The sequence below is a fragment of the Pinus tabuliformis genome, chromosome 5_2 (genome assembly GCF_031772625.1).
Source record: "Pinus tabuliformis cultivar Carrire ecotype Pingquan chromosome 5_2, CPIR1, whole genome shotgun sequence".
Taxonomy (NCBI): domain Eukaryota; kingdom Viridiplantae; phylum Streptophyta; class Pinopsida; order Pinales; family Pinaceae; genus Pinus; species Pinus tabuliformis.
In genome coordinates this window covers 242,930,123-242,951,727 of record NC_142306.1, presented here as the reverse complement: position 1 = coordinate 242,951,727, position 21,605 = coordinate 242,930,123, and positions in this window count along the sequence as shown.

The following is a 21,605-nucleotide window of genomic DNA, read 5'->3' as shown; positions in this document are numbered from 1 at the left end:
CTTTATATAAATTGCGTTATGGTCTAATTTTAAGTCCCACATATGCTCTCCAATCTTAACTGCATCTATCATTTCTATCAAGCTTTGTGAACAAATAACATAGTCAACAACACTTGCCCCATTGTATTGTTGCAAGTGAACTTCCCAGGCCTTTTACATTTATCTAGACCACTACAGATAATTAAGTTGAAAGCACCACACAACGTGAGCAACTCCTCTCCCAAATGATTGCTAACTTTGTCATCTTCTGAACATCTCAACCATTGGGGATTCTCCTCTTCAATGAGCAGGATAGGATTGCGATCCTCTTTGCAACAAAACATACTAGCTTGTTGATTTTTTGTTCTAGAATTGAAATCTCCCACTAAAAGAACTTCTCCTTGCTAAGAATATACAACAATATCCTGTTTTAAAGTTGCATATGGGTCTTTGCTATCTAACCCCTTACCTTTGTAAGTTTTTTATCCTTGAGGTGCAAAGTAGCATGCTGCAATTTTTATGTGGTTCTCATTCTCTATTATTTTGAACCATAAATATTGTTTATTTGTATCTTCTTTCACAAACTGTATGTGACGACCTTCTTTTTCTTTCACTAAAACCAATATTCCTCCATACCCTTTGCCATTTTTTGTTGTCTCGTTCCAAAATGCTAATTTTAAATAACCATCAAACATAGGAGTTTTACAACCATCATGTTCATGAGTTTTTGTGAGACAAATTGTGTCTCTACCTTCTGCAATAGGCTCTATCCCAGGGCCCCTCCTCCAAGGGTACCCTCTACAGTTCCAACAAACTAGACTTAGTTGCTACGCAGCTTGGTGCACAAGACTCAACTTTGAGTCTTCACCCTTTTTCATCCATGTTGATGTTGTTGTTTTCCTCCCTATTATAGAATTAACTATTTTTACTTTACTACCAAATTGCTGCCCTGCTTTGTCACGAGGCCCAAACATTGCAATAATCGTTTTACCATTGTACAACCATGCTATTTTCCCTTCATTTCTTGTTGCTCTAATTGTCTCCACTTCTTCTCTTCTCTCCTCTTGTTGTTTGCTAGTTGGATCTTCATCTAAGAAGTGTGGGCATTTCAAGAGTTTCTTTTTGCTTAAGAGATAGTGTTTGTCTTTCACTTAAGAGAGAAAATGTTCAAGATAATTATTTCCTTTAAACAAATATAAGAGGCACACCAATTGGCTGCAAAAATATCAATAAGTAGCAGTTATAATAAGTTATATTTTGGGATTGTAAGAAAATTATACAGTTGAGGCTTTAACAATGGTAATGTTAACAAGTTATTTACATTTTTGTCACTTCCATTGCAACACAGTGATGGAAAATGGCCATGGTATTCTCCTTACATTTAAGTGAAATAGAAGCCAATCTTAGTTGTCTCGCAAGAACAATAGGAGCATAAATTGCATTGTATTTAAGATCTGGCAATATGTCAAAACATTAATAAACAGAGTAATTGCACCAGTTGCTACTACGTGTGAAGCACTTCAATTAAAAATTGAAATATTAAACGATGCAATAGTTGCATCCCTCTTGCCTTTGACAGTTTCGTCCCAAAGAATATTTATCAAGGCTGGAATGGCTTCAAGCCTCTTTCCAATTAATTTCTTATATTCACCAACAGAGGAAAAGCTAAAGAACATTGCATCTATTTCTGAGAACATTGATGATTGGTTGTATGCACCAGATTGCATTATTTTATCTTCGTTCCTCTGATATATATAATATATAAGCTTAAGGATAGAATTTTCTTGAGCTTTGGGATCTTGTGAAGATAGCAGTGATACAAGCAAAGGAATGTCTCATGTCTCTTCCATGCAAGTTCCATTGGCCGTTATGCATTTAGCACATAGTCTGTGTTCATAAGAAACCTACTTTTTCTCTTCAAAAGTTGTAGCATGTTTTTATAAAAGGAATGTTGTAGTCATTGTAGCTTTTGAAGTTGCCTTGATATTCATGATGCTTTCCATTGAAGAAAATTTCTTGTTGTTTTATGGTTTTTCTAAGGGGGTTATTATGTGTGACACAATATTGAATAATAAGGCGTTGGAAAGCATGATCTGGATTAATATTTTTGTGCAAAAGCTTCTACCCATTCTTCGGATAAGTAAAGCCTCCTTTGATCAATCTGGTAATGGTTGCTCGCCCATATGTTTGGCTAGTAGAAATAGTGATTGGTTCTCTCATCAAATCAAGTGAGATTGGACATCTGAAATCATCTAGAATAACAGTGATATCCTTGGACTTTGTTCTATAAATTATGTGTTCACTGTATTTTTGTAATTGCGCATCCAATTCCATCTTTGTAACCCTCATTAGTACACAATTGCAACAATCCATGAAGACAATCAGGTTATTAATAATTGAAACAATTTGATATGCACCTAGTTTTTTCTAATTTTTCATTTCTTTCTCTGACAACTCTATCTCTCTTCAACAATCCCTTGCATTTTTTTAAAAGAAATTTGTCAAAAAAAAATTATGTGTTTTGATTCCTTTGCGGTCACCTCCTCCTTGAACTCATCAAAAATATCTAGTAGGTCTTTGCAGATTTGTTCTAAAAAAATATCAATGAAAATCTTAGCTCTTCTGGACAGACTGTGAACCAACTCAATTTGCTCCTTAACCTCGTCTGAGACATCCAACAATCTCAAGCAAAGTACATCCAATGTATTAGCCATAACATGTGTCGAAACATAATATATATTTGATATCCTTTGGTAATAGCTTGTTATGAATATAAATCAGAAATGTCTACTTCAAGACCCCTTAAAGCTCGTATTTTCTTAACCATTCAATTATTAGTTGGTAAAGCCATTTGTTTGTCCACCAAAACCCACAATCTAATCCTGAATGGATAGAATAGGAGTTAAATATATAACAATTTCCCCTGAAAACCTACAGTTTCCTAAATTCACAAATATCCTGGATTTATGCCATGTATCCCCCAACTATATAATTTACTCTAAATTATAAAAAGCTTATCTTAGACTCTTTTTTATTTGGACAATATGTTCATGAAATGCAACAATTATTGCAATTTAAATTTTAAACTAAAATTCCTTTGATTTAAACCGAATTGCAACTACATAACCTGAAATTTTGTAAGTTAGTCTATATTGGCTCAATTTACCCTGGAATAATGATGTTTAAGCTATAATGATATTTGAGTAAAACTCTTCAATCCTAAAAATATTTAAGTTAGTCTGTATTGGCCCAATTTATCCTGAAATAATGACATTTAACCTATAATTGCAATGATGTTATCTAGAGGCAATAAATGCTACAAGTTAACCTGACACTATGTAGTTTAACTTTAAATGCTATCATTTAACCTAAAATTGTGTGATCTAAACTGAAGTTGTTTGATTTAAACTGAAAGTGTTATAGTTTGATCTTTAATGCCGCTATTTAACAACTTAATTATACATATTAGCTTGAAATCCCTCACTAATAGTTTGCATAAACTATCTTGCAGTGTTGTGGATTTCCTCTCTCTCCTTCCAATATCTCGTCCACCATAAATACAGACATATCTACAAAAGTTGACTACAATATTTAGTGCATGAGCCTTTAAATATTTACTTCTTGGAGCCGAAGGATTTCGTGAAGAACACTGCAATATTTATAGTGCTGGTCTTCAAATATTTTTCTTCTTCTAGCCGAAGGTTTTCAATTCATAGAAAATAAAGAACATTGAAATATTTTCCAGACAAGAACTCAAATATCTGGCTCTTTTTGCTTAATATTTCATTCAAATGTGCACAAAAAATAAAAATAAAAGGCAGGAGAAAAGATAGTTACCATGTAAAAGCCATTTTTCTGGACAAGAAAGGATCCTTTATCGATTAACTGTTTTCTTGAAGCCCCTGAGAGAACTTCTTAGCAATGAAGAGAAATAGCCCCTGATATTTGTTATTTTTAGAAGGTGCACAATCTTAACGCTTGTGATCAGGAGCTCATGCTATCCATCCATGACCAATGGATTTCAAAACTCGGTTCTATTCCATGTGGTAATGCAAATCCTAGTGATAGGGTGATCTGGGATCATCTAGCTATAACATATGCCATTTTAGAAAGGGGAAGTGTTGTAGCTGGAGCTTCGAAAGCAAAGACCCTCCAGCAGATGATGCGTGAATGAGGCATTAAAGAAGAGATGATATTTGACCCATTTGTACTGGAGAAAGGAAAACTTGATATTCTTCCATCCAAAGGTTTGAGTCCAAAAGGATTGGCTAGATATGCTACAACACAAGCTCAAGCAAGAACCAAGAGGAAGAATTTATTTATGTTAGTTCATCTTGGGTGTCATAGAATATGATATTGTATAAAAATTTATTTATGTTAGTTCCATCTTGGGTGTCATAGAATATGATATTGTATAAAAGATGAAGTTTAAGACAAATGGTTGGTGGATGTACGATGTTGCTAAGACATATGACAATAAAGAAATAAGGTATCAGATTATTGTTGGAAAAATATTTTCAAAGGTTGTTGACATGGTAGAAGATGAATTTTTGGATGTGGTGGTTGTTGCATATGAAAATTCCCCATCACCTTGAAGGAATACTAATTCAAGTAATTACATCAAATACGATAAGTGTTAGTGATGTTTAGAGATGCGAGAATAGTTTTCGAAGGAAATTCACAAAGGCAAATAGAGATTCATTAATGTTGAAAGCTATGGTGCGGAAATTGATTCACCACCTCTTATGGGTCCACTAAATTGTCAGAACACATGAAGTCTCCTTACTCCCCTTCTCTATGAGTTTTCCATGAGTGCTCTGAACTCAACAAGACACTAAGATGCAATAAGTTCTCTATTGTGTTCATGATTTTTGACTAAGGGGAAATGTTAGTGTTCACCAGAAATGTGTGAAACCCTTCTAATGTTTCTTCTAAGTTAGTTCTAGAATGAGAGGATTTTATTTGGAGTCAGATTAGGGGTAGATATGGGATTTCCACAAGTTTGCTAGATTCAAAGGAAAATTATTTGATGAAGTCACGATTATTTATTTACTGCTAATGGAAATGGATGCAATATAATATGTACTCAACTTGATCATAGTAACTCAACTTGATCATAGGAAAAAAAAAGGAAAAATAGAAAATTTCTACATGAAATTAAGGATGAAAAATATATTACATTTGATGTACAGTCAAAAGGAGTGATAGAACTATCTGACATTTCTTCCAAGGTCCTTCAATGCAATGTGAGTATGCTACCTGCGCAGCGTGTTGCGGTATAATTCACATATCCTCCAACTTTAAACCAAGGGATAAGAAACAACAAGGCACCTCAAAGTAGCTCGGTGACCTAATGGCAGTAGAACAACTTTAAACCAAGGGATAAGAAACGACAAGCCACCTCAAAGTAGCTCGATGACATAATGGCAGTAGAAAAACTGTGAGACGCACACACAATGGAACAACTCTATGACACACTCTAAATCACACGGATACATTACATATTTATGGTGCCTGTGAGATCTAACCAATTACAAATATGAATAGGGAAGTTGAGATATTCTCTCAACATCCACTTACAAATATGCAACCAATTCTAAATTGAGCATGGAATAATTATCTTCCAAGTCTCTCCCTTAATTCTTACCTCCACAATTACAATACATATTATAACAATAAAATTGATCTTTGTCTGATTGGTCTTCATCAACGAATCTACCCACTCTGCAATCTTCTGGACTCCGCCCTTTCTTTCTCCACATCTTCAAGCTTACATTTGGACTCATTTAAAGTACACCCCCTGATGAGCACTAGTGTTTCAGCGAGAATGCTGCAACTCCTGGGGCTACCAACTTTACTTTATCAACCCGGGGTTCGTACAAACTTGGAGGTGACAGTGATGTATACACAAGTAAAAGTGATGGTTCTTCCTTTTGTCACTGTTTAGCTGGCGAGAGACCACTAGGGTTTTTCAATCCAGACTTCTATGGATTCAAAAGAAGCTTGGTTCCTGATGAGGGAAAGAGAAATCTACTCTAAGAGAAAGCTTCTACTGCAGTAAGGAAAAAGACTGAAATCCAATGCTAAAACACACCATTTCCTACCTAACTGCTAAGAGACTATGCTTTACAAGAATGCCAAGCTAACATGTATGAAATTATATTGTCCTAAGCATGGAAGTTCAAAACATCAGACATTACTACTGTGCATGTAAATGACTGAAATAAATCTGTTTTTTTCTTTTTATGGAAAACAAGTGTGAAAGCTAATCTATTTTTGTGATGTGGCAGGTGGCTTAGGGATGTTGGTGGATGGTTGGAAGGTTTGGGAGACCCTTAGGTGACTTTGTGTGGCTTTCTAGAGGTTTTCCCTCAATTCGGCCTCAAAATAGGCCACTACAGGATGTCCTAAAAACCTACAGGATTCTCTATATTTCTACAAGATACAACCGAGAGAAAAACGATGGGTGCTAAAGGTGATGGAAGGCTTAGGGAAGGTGGTTGGTGGATGGAATGGAGTGATAAAATGCCTAGGATCACTTAGAACTCAAAACCAAGGTTGGGAGATGGTTGGATTTGCTCAACATGCTTGGAGAAGTTTCCTTGAAAAATGATGAAATTGGTGAGGGTCTTAGTGAAAGCAAGGAATGATCATGGATGGATGAAGTTGGGAGGAGGTTGCTGACTATGAGATCTCTCTTTGCTTCTGAAACACCTGCATTGCATCAAACATTGATATTTTCCCAAAAATCATGTAAACAAGAAGAATTTCAATAAGCTAGAAAAACAGAGTTTAATGAGCTAGTTGTCTACTTCATGCATGAGGAAAATTTTCAGAATAAGATGAAATCATTGATGAGATATACTATAAGACTAAATATGGAAGAAGTGGTAACTAAATCCTACACTTTAAAACTGATCAAATGCTGGTTCAAGTATAGTAAACTCCAAATTCTATGAGAAAGTAGAATTTTGTCTTTTAAGGGTTGCATAGGGGTGCTTTCCTCAAATCATGATCCTAGAAGGAAGAGGTGAGGACAAGACACCTACCGACAAATTTTTTATGCTCCTTTTATCCCTTCTAACCTACTGCTAGTGCTGAAGTAAAGCACAAATGGAAGCAAACTAATAAACAAACAAATCAAATATACACTACCTGCAATGAAATACTTCTAAGGACGATTTAACCATGAATCTATGAAATTAATCTAAGCATACAAATACAAGAAGAGGATCCTTTTGATGCTAGGGTTGGGCCCTAACCCAAAAGCTTCATCCCTCTGAGTTTACTCAGTACTGGATCAAGAAGAAGCTCATTCTCATTATCAAAACAGAAAATTACATAGCAATGTCTTCCACAAGTCTGGGAAAAAGGGGGTGAATAAAATGGACTATGTGCTTTTGTCAACTATGTGCCCGGGTCGAGGCTATGTGCAGTGAATGAACGGCTTCAGTTCAGGGCTTCTTTGAACGACTTCGTGCAAAGAGTGAATGACATGGGGCTAGGTGCTTCAGTTAACAACGGCTTTTATGCGAGTGTGTCAAGTTCCCCAACAGATGAGAGAGCCAAGTTGACAACATACAAGATAGAAGTGACCCAGCAGTGGCCGAGAGAAGGATGGACCCCAGACCCCAGGATGGGGCTTACGTATACGGAACACAGGGACGGAGTCACTCACTATTCATATGGTGAGGGTTCCTGCACCACCTTCATTCCATTCCTTGTACGTTACACTCTTGCAGATGCCATGGTTGGAGTCTCAATCATCTTTATTTACAAAACTGAAGTCTCCAACAACTTCCTTAAATATAGGGAGGCTCGGCTCCCAAACTCGAGATGAACTAACTCTTTGACTATCGATTTCTCGGCTGCCTTTTGATCTTCATGACTTGGTTACTTGTACTCCGAGCTAGTGTGATTGATGGAGGAATATTCGAATGAGGGAGGAGTAAATGAGGGGGATTTACCTCCTACAATCTCTCTTGTCCCATTCAAGTTTCAACCTTTAATCTTTCCAAAATTCCCTTATTTCCTCTCACAAACCTGCATTCAATGCACATTAGTCCACTAGGCATAATATCTCACTTTGACTCATCTCATTAAACAAAATATAATGAAAACATGTAATAAATTGTGAGAAGAGTTTATTTGACTAAGCTAGGAGGTGAATTAAGGTCCCTATAGTTACCCAAAGATGAGGCTCATCATCACCCCCCTACTTAAAGTGTTTCTCGTCCTCTAAGCAACTAATCAATATCCATATCTTTCATAGCCCTGGTGGTCTCCCTGACATCCCATGCTTCTGTTGTGGTTCTCTTCTTGTACATAGAATCTTGCCTTCCTTTCTATCTCCTCCCACATGCTTTCTTTCTTCCTCTTCCTTCCTTCCTTCTAACATCCCCAAGAGCAGTGGTGGACTAAGTCTCAAGCCAATCCAATTGACTTTGAGCCTTTGGATGGTTTGCTTGTACATGGGAGTCTTGTTCAGTGCTTATCTCATTCTTTGAGGAGAATGGTACTCTCTGTTTTTCAAACTATATGGCAGAGTATTCCATATCCTTTGGCAAGCTTGCATGCTGCCATCCCCTAATAGCCTGAACATATCCTCAAAATGTGCAATTTATTTCTCTTGGGCAACAAGATACCTTGGTGCAAGTTGAGGATCATTTTCAATTAAATTGTGTGTTGATGATAGCCATTGGATTTGACTACTCATCTCTTATCATGAGAGGTTATGTTTGTTCCCTTGCCAATATCTTCTTCATTTCTGCAACCCTTGCTTCCTCATGGTTCATCCATGATGCCAAGGCCATCAATTGTAAATCCCCTAGTTTTGCATTAGGGTCCCATATATTCAGACCTGTCAAGGCCATGTTATGCAAGTAGAACTCAAACATCTTATCCCTATCCTCCAATGTGCTTTGATTACAAAGATCAATTAATTGTCTATAATCCTGGAATGGCATAGTGCCTCTCTGTGCTAAGGTCTTGATTTGGAACTACAGCCACTACTCCCTAAGGTAAAATGCATAGGACTTAGCTGGAATCCTGCACTAGATTGCCTCTAAAGATAGTCTGGCCATGGTTTCCAATTGATTCTATTTTTCTTGCAGTTGTGATTTCAACCATGCATTTTCTACCTCCAACTGAGTTTTCATTATGGCCTCTCTATCCCTCAGGCTGCTTAGTTCTCTGCCCATCTCTTTAAGCTTCTCCTCCATGTGACCTATGTCCTCCACTCCCTTGGACTTGGCAATCTGCATCCATCTATGTGTTCTGGCTCTTTCTTTCTCAAGCTCAAAGAATAATGGGATGGCAATTTTTTGTGGAATGACCCTACCCCGTTCAATAAATCTGTAGTAGGAGTCAAGGTTAGGTTGAGGACTAGGTTCCCTTAGCTTTGGGTCCTCTCTCTTTGTTTCTTGCTGCATACTCCCTTCCTTATCCAATTTTTTATTTTCCTAGGTTTAGCAGAGTTTCTTGTAGGATTGCCTCTGCTTCTTGTAGGTCATGTTGTGTATCATGTAGGATGTCTTTTCCCTTGGATGAGGCAGATCTAGTCATAGGCCTTGTCTCATAAGTGATAGGAGATTTAGGGGAGGTTTGTGCTGAGAATCCTTCTCCTTGAGTTTTAATAAGAGGAGCCATCTTTTCCTATTGTTTAGGTGAGTCTTCAATAGCAATGGGAACCTTGGTGGGATTTTGAGGTTTTCCCTGCCTTATTCTTCCACTCTTTCTTATTCTAAAGTATAATGGGGTTTGTCTCTGTCTTTTGCCTTTTTGTTTGATAGGGGTGCTAAGGGTAGTGAGGGTAGTTGTTGCCTCTCTCTCAGTGGGTTCTGGAGACACCATGGGTGACTCCTCCTTGTCCTATGCCTCCTCTTTTCCATTGCCCTTTTCACCTTTGTCTTTCTCCTCTTCTTCTCCCTCTAAATCCTCACCTTGTTTATAAGTTTCCTCCTTGGCATATTTCTCTATTTCTTCACCACTTTCCTTCTCTTTCTCTTCCTCTTCTTCCTCATCTATTTACTCTTCATCCCTCTTTGCTTCTTCTTCATCTGTTTTAGTTTCTTCTTCATCCCTTTCACTGGTAGTATGGCTCTTGTCATATTCGAGGGCTCTTATATCCTCCTCTATATGCATGTCTCTGAAAATTTCCCATGTGATAGGAATTCTAAGGTTGTGGATGGCATCTTCTATGATGAGTCTAATTAATCCATGATGGGCCAACTGTTGGTAGTTTCCTTCCTTCACTTTTATGCTCATATCTATCAGGGATTAAAGAAGGAAGTAAGGTATGCTGAGTCTATGGTGAGGAGGTGTATCTGCTCCAAACCTCAATTCTTCAAGAATCCTAAAGTGGTATCCATATACCACACTATACCTACCTTCACATGATATGTATTTTATAAGGTGGTAGCTTATTTCATTCCATGGGTATGGTAGGATTTCTCTTCTCACTCCATTCTTGTCTTCCATGGCCTCCTCTCCCTCTAGAAAGAATTTCTTCTTTGCAGTTTGGCTATTTCCCTTGTCTTCCTTTCTCCAAGGCACTCCTAAGGGAAGTGTGGTAATTCTACTTATGAGTTCAGGGGTGAGCTCTATGGAGAGGCCTCTCACCACAACAGTGGCATGGGTCCTAGTCAGTGGAATGAGGGAGAGAGAAAAATATTTGGCTACTTCATCATCATACCCCCTCAATTTCTCAAAGTACCCCATCCAATTATGCCTTGTGAATATTTATAGCACAGGAGGGTGTTGGTGAATCCTCATAGTGTTAATGGGCTCCCTTCTATTAAACCCCCCTGTCATTTTGTCTGGTGAATGGAGGAGCAGAGATGTATGATAGGAAATGGGACTAAAATTTTTGTGGATATAATTCCCTCATATGCTATCAATTTCAATCAAACTAGAAGATTTCTATTCCTTTCACTTGGAAAAATGGGAGGAAATTTAGAGCCTACCTCCTTACAATGCTTGATGTAGCCAACCCCTGTGTTTCCTCCTCTGAAATTGCTCACCGCTAGTCCTGTAGACTGCCTCACTATATCCTGTAGGATTCCTATGGGATCCTGTAGGATTTCCTGTAGGATCTTGTAGGAGGTCCTGCGTAGGAAAAAATAAAGTTTCCCTCTCCTATAGGTTGCTTGAGGTCTGAGAGCAACTTTTCTAGAGTGAGCCTTGAGAATATGAATGCATGTATGCATGGGGATCAACGTTTATTTCCTCTTATGGTCGAGTTGAGTGAGGTGGTGTGTTGGCAGCCGAGGTACGAATTTCTATTTTTGGACCATTGGTCCCCACTACCACATCATCATTCCCCTCACCTCGTAATCAACTCCCACTTCGGGCATCCATAGTCTTAACTGATTTCGACCTCATCCTCCTTTTCTTTGACTTGATTGTTGCCACGTGTGTGAGGACTAATTGTTTTGTCCTCGTTGACTGAACGAAGGTGGCCAAGTTAACTAGCCACCTTTCGCTTATAAACCAACTCGTTCACAATCTTTACATCTTTTGATTACATTATGAAAATGAGAGAGTGAAGCGAGATACTTACCTGTGGTAACAATACCTTGCTACAGTTTGTTGAAGAAATGAGGTGTTTGTTGTATGTTGGTTGCATGTGATTTCTCCCTCTTTTTTATATATTGTCCTTTGATGATTTTCTTGATGTGTAGGTACTTGGTGTTGAGGATGATGATGATGTTGCTACTCTGGAGGAGCTTCTTATACCCTTGGATCTCCATGCTTGAAACTTGTTGCAACCTATGATTTTTGTTTGGTGGGATAGGCTGCTACAAGATTTCCTACAAGATGTCCTGTAGTTGCTTCTCCCTCAAAAAATTTAATCATATTCTACTACTGGGACCTGAGGATGATGAACATGGACAGAGAGGAGGTATAGGGGTGTGTGAATAATAAAATATAACCTTCAGGTGTTGTTCCCCTTGCTTTCTGTCTCATCCTTTTTTCTCTGTGTTTTTTTCTTGAAAACTCTTTTTTTTTTTTTTTGAAAACTGATTTTTTTAATGATGAATGCAGGGGTGATCAAGGTGGAGAGAGGTATGGTAATGAGATGGTGATGTAGGAATTTATTTTTCTTGACATGGGCAGGTCATTTCCTTGCCCTAGGGTTACTTCCTTTAGGATTCCCAAGCCACTGTAATTCCTACAGGATCATCCTGTAGGTTTTCAGGGGATCCTGTAGGTTTATAGGGAATCCTGTAGAAAACACAGAACCCTTGAAAACTGAGGCAAATGAGTAAAAAAATGAAAGGAATGGTGGAATGGTGAAGGATAATGAATGAAGAAATAAAAATATGAGCTGAATAGGTCCCTTTTGATTCTCCATTGCTGCTCTGATCGTCCTCCTGCTGACCTGCAAACAACATTTTCATATTTTTCTTTTCTCTTTTTTTTTTTGAAAACAACTAGTCTACCTCCAAGAGGTTTTCATCCTAGCTGCTTTCTCTGGGCGCCTCAAGAGAGGTTTTCAACTAGAGATCTTTTTATTTCTCTTTTTTTTACACCATTGGGCCGCCTCAAGAGGTTTTCAACCCAATAGTGGGACTTAGGCGCCTCATGGAGGTTTTCACCTGAGTCTCCTTATTTTCTTTTTTCTTTTTCTCAATGACTTGATGAGGCAGGAGCTAAGACTTTCTCCACTACAATCACTGTTTTGTTGATACCATCTATGAACTCTTGCTTTGACAATGGAATTTTGTAAACTTTCAATCAGTGCTCATTAACAAGTAAAGTAATGGCCTCTGCATCTATGGTTCTGATCTACACTGAACCATTATCATGACATCTCTCTATAACATAAGGCCCTAACCATATAGTCCTTAACTTGCCCTTAAAGTCTTTATATATGGAATCATATAACAAAGCCCAATAACCTTCTTGAGATTTCTTATCCTTGATGTTCTTATCATGCCAGATCTTCCTCTAAATTTGAGTTACCTTTGTGTTTAGGAGGGCCTGCATTTTGAACTTATCTAAACCATTCAACTGGAGCAATCTCTCTTTTTGTGCGCTACTAAGATCTAGATCTAGTTGGGTTGAAGTCCTCGATGTATTATACTCAAATTCAATGGAAAATAGGGCCTTCTTCCCATAGACCAGCTCATAGTGTTTGAATCTAGTGGTGGTCTTCCAGGTGGTGTTATAGGCCCATGTGGCCACAACTAGTCTATCTTCCCAATATTTTTTTTTGCTGCTAACTACTTTGGTTAGAATTCCCTCCAGCACTCTGTTGGTCACCTCCACTTGCACATTAGCTTGTGGGTGATAGGGAGTGGAGGTTCTATGCTTAATATTGTGCTGGCTTAACAAGTCTTTAATCATGTTGGAGGTAAACCGGCTGCCTTGATCAATGACCAATTCTCTAGGGTACCAAAACTTGTAGAATACATTCTCCCTTAAGAACTCAGCCACCTTCTCCTCTATTGTTGCCTTGATTAACTTAGTTTCATCCCACTTAGTCATATAGTCAGTGCACACAATGGTATACTGTTTTTTCTTGGAAGGAGGTTCAATAGGCCCAATGAAATCCATGCCTCACTTGTCAAATGGCTCGAAAATCACTTGAGGCTGCAAAGGCATTTAATCCCTTGGAGTAGGCTTTCCCATCCTTTGGCACCGATCACATTGAATAGTATATATTTTCACATCTTGACGAAGAGTAGGCCAATAATAACCAGCTTGTAACACCTTGAATGATGTCCTCTTTGCTACAAAGTGACCTCAACAAGGCCCATCATGACAGGTCAGAAGGATGTCAAATACTTCCTCCTCCCTGACACATCTTCTTAGAATTTGATCTGGGCCTAGTTTGAAGAGGTTGCCCCCAATCCAAGTGAATGGGGTGCTCTTCCTCACAATCTTGTTTTTCTCTTTGGAGGACAAATTCAGTGGGAACTGTACAGATACAAAATAGTTTTCTATGTCAGCAAACCATGGAGAGAGAACTGAAATGGCGAATAAGTGTTCATCAGTAACTGATCATCAACCATTCCTTTCTCACCTGTAGGAAAAGTTAATCTGGAAAAAAAAAATATGCAACAACATTTTCCTTGACAGGCTTATCAACAATAGTTAGATCAAACTGCAGTAATAAAAGTAACCATCTAATAATCCAGGCATTCACAACAGGTTTATTCATTAAATATTTGATTGCAGCATGGTCAGTGTGTACAAATGTTTGATAACCTGTAATGTAATGCCTAAATTTTTTCAATGAATGCACAACAACCAGGAGCTCCTTTTCGGTTACTTTGTAGTTCAGTTCGGCCTTTGACAGATTCTTACTGATAAAGTAAATAGCATAAGGAAAATTTTCATCTATCTGGCCTAGAGCTACTCCTATGGCTTTGTGTGAGGCATCAACATGTATATGAAAAGGAAGGGCCCAATTTGGGCCTCGGAGAATCAGTGCAGTGGTTAACTTGTCCTTCAGGGTGTCCAGGGCCTCTTGACAGCTTTTTGACCATACAAACTCAGAGTCTTTGGCCAACAACCCAAATAAAGGAGAAGCTAACTTGTTGAAGTCTTTTATAAACCTTCGATAGTATCTAGCTAACCCTAGGAAACTTCTGACATCTCTCTGCTTTTATGGAGGTGGGACCCTTTGGATGATAGTTATTTTGTTTAGGTCCACCTGCAGTCCTTGCTGGGATATTAAATGACCTAGCACAGTCCCTGCAGTCATCAAGAACTCACCTTTCTTGGGACTAAGGGATAGGTTCATTTCAATGCATTTATTCAGCACCTTACCTAAGGTGGACAGAGCCTCCTGGAAATCACATCCATAAGGTGTAAAATCATCTATATAAATCTCTACTGCATCATGGACTAACTCGGCAAAGATACTCGGGACTGCTCTCTGGAAAGTGGTAGGAGCATTGCATAGGAAAAAAGGAAGGACCTCTTAGGCGAAAGTACCCCAGGGACAAGTGAAGGTGGTTTTATCCTGGTCTTCTGGGCTGATTTGGATTTGATTGTACCCACTGAATCCATCTAGGAAAGAGAAAAACATTTTCCATGCCACACCATCTAGCACTTGGTCGATGAAAGGTAGAGGGAAATGGTCCTTCTTTGTGGCTTTGTTTGACTCTCTATAATCACAAAAATCCTCCACTTACCATTTTTCTTTGGGACCAACACGAAATGGGAGAAAAACTCATTGTCGGAGATAGGGTAAACGAATCTTGCATCTAGCAGCTTTTGCAGTTCTTCTTTGACTATATCTTTGAGAGCTGGATTCATCCTCCTTTGGGATAGTCAGATTGGTTTGCAACCTTATTTGATATAAATTTGGTGAGTACAAACCGAGGGGTGCACTCCCTTCATTTCCTTGTAACTTCGAGCAAAGGCATCTAGGTGTTCCTTTAGCATGTTACACAACTTTTCTTCTTGGTGAACAGAAACAGATGGGTTGATTTCAAAGTTCTCTCAGGGCCGAATTCTATGGTTTTGACATGGATAGGGGTGGAATCGGCTAAGAATAGATCAATTTGATGGTTGTTATGGGTTTCCTTTACTACTTATTCTAAGGACAATGTACTGGGAGTTGGACTTTGGAGTATGTGTTCAATCAAATCATCTTCATCCGGTTGTCCCCCTCCCATGGTTGTTTCTAAGGTATAGAGTTGGGCAGAATAAACTTCATCTTCTTCTTCCTCCTCTTCCAGCCATAAAGGTAATTCATGTTCTAGAGATGGTTAGGTAGGAGGATATAGGACTAACTGCTTGGACATATGCCCATTCTTGATAGTCATATTACCAGCTTTGCAGCTAATGTAGGCATCAGTAGTGGCTAGCCAGGGTCTCCCAAGGATGAGAGGGTAACTAGTAAGCTTGGCCTTAGGCTGGAGAACTAGGAAATCTGCAGGGTATTCCCAAGAGTCAATGGAGACCATCACATCCTCCACAATCCCCTTAGGGGTCACTGTGGAGCGGTCTGCAAGTTGCAGGACCATTGTGGTCTTTCTCAATGAAACCTGGAGGTTGAGTTTGAGCATGGTGTCCTTGGTCATCACATTAATGGCAGACCTAGGATCAATCAAAGTGTGTGGGACAATGGTGTCATTGATGTGCACATCTACTACAAGGATTCCAGGGTCCAAATACTTTGGACAGATTACCTGCCACATCATGAAGTCGGACAATTGTCCAATGACATTAATGGTAGGGGAATCTCTTCTTCACCTCCCTAGATGCTTGAAGCACTTCTCCTTGATCAACTTGTTGTAAATAGGCCCATCTTTTATAGCTTGAAGAAGTGGAATTTTGACACAGATTTTTCAATTCTCCCAGAAGTTCAATCTCTTCTGGGGTAGGCTGGAGTGTTTGGGTTAATCTCTCAAGAAAGGGTGGTGGATTTACTTTAGGCATGCTTTCCTCTCTTTCTTCCTCAACCCCCATAGGTGGAGGTAGAGGTTGGTTGTCCAGGAGCACTCTCCCAGTTCTCAGGTTGATTTCCTGAATTTCCACAGCATAAGCTAGATAGGATGTCCCTCCACTATATATTGGTTGTGCATGTCTGTTGTTCGAGTTTGGATTTGGTTGATCAGGCATCTGGGGTTGTTTAGGTGGAGCAGAGTGTAAAACTTGTGGTTGAGTAGGTAGTGAAGGCAATAAAGCTGGAGCATTGTTGTATGGGGGCATCCACCCCTGGGGCGGTGCATTCCACTGAGATGGTGGCGGAGCATATGATTGAAATGACTAGATGCTTGGATGGGAATAATACTGAGGTGCAAAGGACCAAGGAGGAGGTGTAGACCAGGAAGGATGAGTAGGGGGGCCCCAAGATGGAATGTATGTGGTTTGGTTGGGGTTGTAATATGCATGGGATGACCCTTGCGTGCCCTGCTAGTATGGCCTAGGCCCATGGGGTCTCCTTTGGTTTATGTAGCAGAGTTGTTTAGTTGCCCCTTTAGCTTCTTGATATACAGATTTTACTCCAGGTAGAGAAGGGAACCTATCTGTGGAGTGGTTTTCCTCACAGACAAAGAAGATTTCAATCGAATTCAATGGGAATTTATTTCTAGGGTGCCTCGTGGTGCATCTAGGGTAGAAATTGCTAAGGCTCTCTCTTCTTCCTCCTATTTTCTCTTAATTTGCATAGTGTCCATCTGTAGGCAAGGTTTTGCAACATCTCACTCTTGAAATTCTCCAGCATGTTTCCAATTTCACCCTTGATGGATGTATTGGAAGAGGATGGACTGATCACAGGCTGACTACGCCTACCCTTTTTCCTCGTTGCCCTAGAATGGTTTCTAAAGACAGACTTGATATCCTCATAGGGTAACTGGTAGATGTCCCCTCCTGCTAACAAGTTTAGGGTATCCAGAAGATTGTCCCTTCTCTAAGCAGGACTAGCTTTAGCGACTCAAGGTCAAGTGTGCACCTGGCCCTTTTGTAGCTAAGCTGGAATCTTTCTTCATAATCATCTAGAGATTCATCATTCCCTAAGGTCATCCTAAAAATTTTCTCTTTAGTGTCTTTAGACCTACAGTAGTCTCGATACTTGTTATTGAAGTCTTTCTCCATATGAGCCCAAGTTGTGATGGTATCCCAAGGTAAACCCACGAACCAACGCAAAGCTGCATCCTTGAGAGTGGATGGGAATAGTTTCAACTTCTGCTCATCATTGGTGTAGTCATAGGTTTGGCATATCACAACAAACTCAAATAAGAAAGTGTTTGTATCTTCTGAGGTCAGGCCATGGAAATGAGGAAGGGCAGAGGGGCTTATATTCTTCATCTTAGTATCCCCATTGGTTTCCTTGATGGGGAAGGCACCCTCAACTCTTTCTCTATTTCCTCTGTCATTTCTATTTTCAGTCATTGGATAAGTAGGAATGGGTTCTTCTTCTTCTTCTTCCCCTGTAGGTTCTTCAAATATTTTAGTTTGCTGACCTAAGGGTTCCTCCAACTCACAGCCACTAAAGAAGAGGGAAGGTTGGCTATTTGAAGCAGTGGGGGTATTTGGCAAAAATTTCCCTAATTTATCCCTATTCCTACGAGGCATGAAAAAAAATTGTTTTGTTTTGAGTTTTTTTCAAACTTTGAAAGTGATTGCAGAATTGAAATTGCAGATTGAATGAAAATTAACTGACTAAATGAAAACTAACTAATTGAATGAAATCTTACTTGCAGAATGGAAAGGAAAGCAAAGAATGCAGAATGGAAAAGAAAGAAACTAAATTACTCTTGCAGAAATGAAACTACTAGCAGAATATCAGAAACAAGAAATGGAAGAAAGAAAGCAGTAATCACATATTACTCAGACACCTCCCCAGAAATGGCACCAAAAAGTGATGAGCACCAGTATTGCAGCAAGAATGTTGCAATTCCTGGGGCTACCAGCTTTACTTTATCAACCCGGGGTTCATACAAACTTGGTGGTGATAGTGTTGTATACATAAGTAAAAGTGATGGTTCTGCCTTTTGTCACTGTTCAGCTGGCGAGAGACTGCTAGGGTTTTTCAAGCCAAACTTCTATGGATTTAGAAGAATCTTGGTTCTTAATGGGGGGAAGATAAATCTACTCTAAGAGAAAGCTTCTACTGCAGTAAGGAAAAAGAGTGAAATCCAATGCTAAAACACACCATTTCCTACCTAACTGCTAAGAGACTGTGCTTTACAAGAATGCCATGATAACATGTATGAAATTCTATTGTCCTAAGCATGGAAGTTCAAAACATCAGACATTACTACTGTGCATGTAAATGACTGAAATAAATATGTTTTTTCCTTTTTTGTTCTTTTTATGGAAAACAAGTGTGAAAGCTAATCTCTTTTGGTGATGTGGTAGGTGGCTTAGGGATTATGGTGGATGGTTGGAAGGTTTGGGAGACCCTTAGGTGACCTTGTGTGGATTTATAGATGTTTTCCCTCTATTCGGCCTCAAAATAGACCACTACAAGAAAACCTACAGGATGTCTTAAAAACCTACAGGAATCCCTGTATTTCTACAAGATACAGCCGACAGAAGAACGATGGGTGATGAAGATGATGGAAGGCTTAGGGAAGGTGGTTGGTGGATGGAATGGAGTGAGAAAATGCCTAGGATCAATCAGAACTCAAAACCAAGGTTTGGAGATGGCTGGATTTGCTCAACATTCTTGGAGAAGTTTCCTTGAAAAATGACGAAATTGGTGAGGGTCTTAGTGAAAGAAAGGAATTATCATGGATGGATGAAGTTGGGAGGAGGTTGCTGACTATGAGATCTCTCTTTTCTCCTGAAACACCTGCACTGCATCAAACATTGATATTTTCCCAAAAATCATGTAAACAAGTAGAATTTCAATAAGCTACAAAAACAAAGTTTAATGAGCTAGATGTCTACTTCATGCATGAGGAGAATTTGAAAAATAAGGTGAAATAATTGATGAGATGTACTGTAAGACTGAAGATGGAATAAGTGGTAATTAAATCCTACACTTTCAAACTGATCAAATGCTGGTTCAAGTACAATAAACTCCAAATTCTATGAGAAAGTAGAATTTTGTCTTTTTGGGGCTGCATAGGGGTCCTTTCCTCAAATCATGATCCCAGAAGGAAGAGGTGATGCAAAGACACCTACTGACAACTTTTTTATGCTCCTTTTATCCCTTCTAACCTAATGTTGAAGTAAAGCACAAATGGAAGCAAACTAATAAACAAACTAATCAAATCTACACTACTTGCAATGAAATACTTCTAAGGATGATTTAACCATGAATCTATGAAATTAATCTAAGCATACATATACAAGAAGAGAAGCCTTTGTTGCTAGGTTTGGGTCCTAACCCAAGAGCTTCAGCTCTCTGAGTTAACTCAGTACTAGATCAAGAAGAAGTCATTCTCATTATCAAAACAGAAAATTACATAACAATGTCTTCCACAAGTCTGGAGCTCAAAAATAACTAGTGTTTTTACAACAAAAATTTTAATCCTAATGAGGCTCTAGGCCTCTTTATTTATACAATTGAAGTCTCCAATGACTTCCCTAAATCTACGGATGCTCGACTCCCAAAGTCGAGATGAACTAACTCTTTGACTATCACTTGCTCGGCTGCCTTTTGATCTTCATGACTTGGTTGCTTGTACTCCGAGCTAGTGTGATTGATGGAGGAACATTCGAATCAGGGAGGAGTAAATGAGGAATATTTACCTCCTACAATCTCTCTTCCTTGTCCCATTCGATTTTTAGCCTTTAATCTTTCCAAAATTCCCTGATTTCCTCTCACAAACCTACATTAAATGCACATTACTCCACTAGGCACAATATCTCACTTTGAATCATCTCATTAAACAAAATATAATCGAAACATGTAATAAATTGTGAGAAGAGTTGATTTGACTAAGCTAGGAGGTGAATTAAGGTCCATATAGTTACCCAATGATGAGGCTCATCACCTGCTTCTGACCATCAATGATGAACTTTGCAAGGTCAACAACATTGATACCTTAACTCATGAGGGCTTCCACGACCAATGACCATCCTATAGACCAATTAGTTTCTAGGAAAATTGTCTTAATATTGTAACCTATTTTACACACATGGATCTCATACTGTAACTTGTAGTCGTTGTTTAGGGGTTTTTGAGCGCCAAGAACAACAAACCATAACAATGTTAACACAATCAAACTAGTGATGTGTTCAAAGGTTTCCGAGCGCCAAAAATCACTAACTCAAATTATGTAGCTCTGTTCATTAATTAATTATGTACCAAATATAACTTACAACAACAAAATAGAAAATCATACTGATAGAAAATTCTCCTCATGTCAATTCCTCATCTGGTGCAAACTTTGCAATTCGACCACATATTCTATAGGAGGAGGTTTTAGAGCTTCCACATCAATGGTGGGACTTTGACCACTCTGCAGCCATGAAATAAGGAAACATAATAGAATACGTTAGGATATTCGTTTCCAAGGAGAATTCCCAGGCATATTTGAACTGCATTCTCCCTACCTCTTCAACCAGCAAATCAAAAAACAAATTATGCATCAATCATAGAGAATGAGTGAAGTATTTGAAAACAATGAACGAATGTAATGTGCTTCAATCTGGCAAGGATGTGGCGAAGAGTCACCTGAAACATCTATTCACAGACGGAACTAGGCAACGACATCATGAAAATACACGGAACAATGTCTCCCTCCTTAGAAACACTCATTAAAGGATGCATTTTTCATGTGGTTGGGTCCTGAATCAATCCATGACAGGAGAAGATGACTCTAATACCAAGTAGAAAAACTGAGAGATACATACACAAAGGAAAAATTTTATTACACACTTCAAATCTCATGGATACATCACATATTTATGGTGCTTGTGAGATCCAACCAATTCCAAATATGAATAGGGAAGTTGAGATATTCTCTCAACATCCACTTATAAATATGCAACTAATTCTTCTAAACTGAGCATGGAAGAATTATCTTCCAAGTATAGCCAAGAAGAAAAAGAAAAACTACAGGAAATTCACCTAAGTTCTATGGAGCACTCTCATAGAGATAGATGAGAAGGAAAAACTAATTGAAACACAACCCAAATGCAAGTAATTCCATGGCTTTAGGCTTTACCTAGTGGAAATATTAACTCTAATTGATAACATTCCACATCTA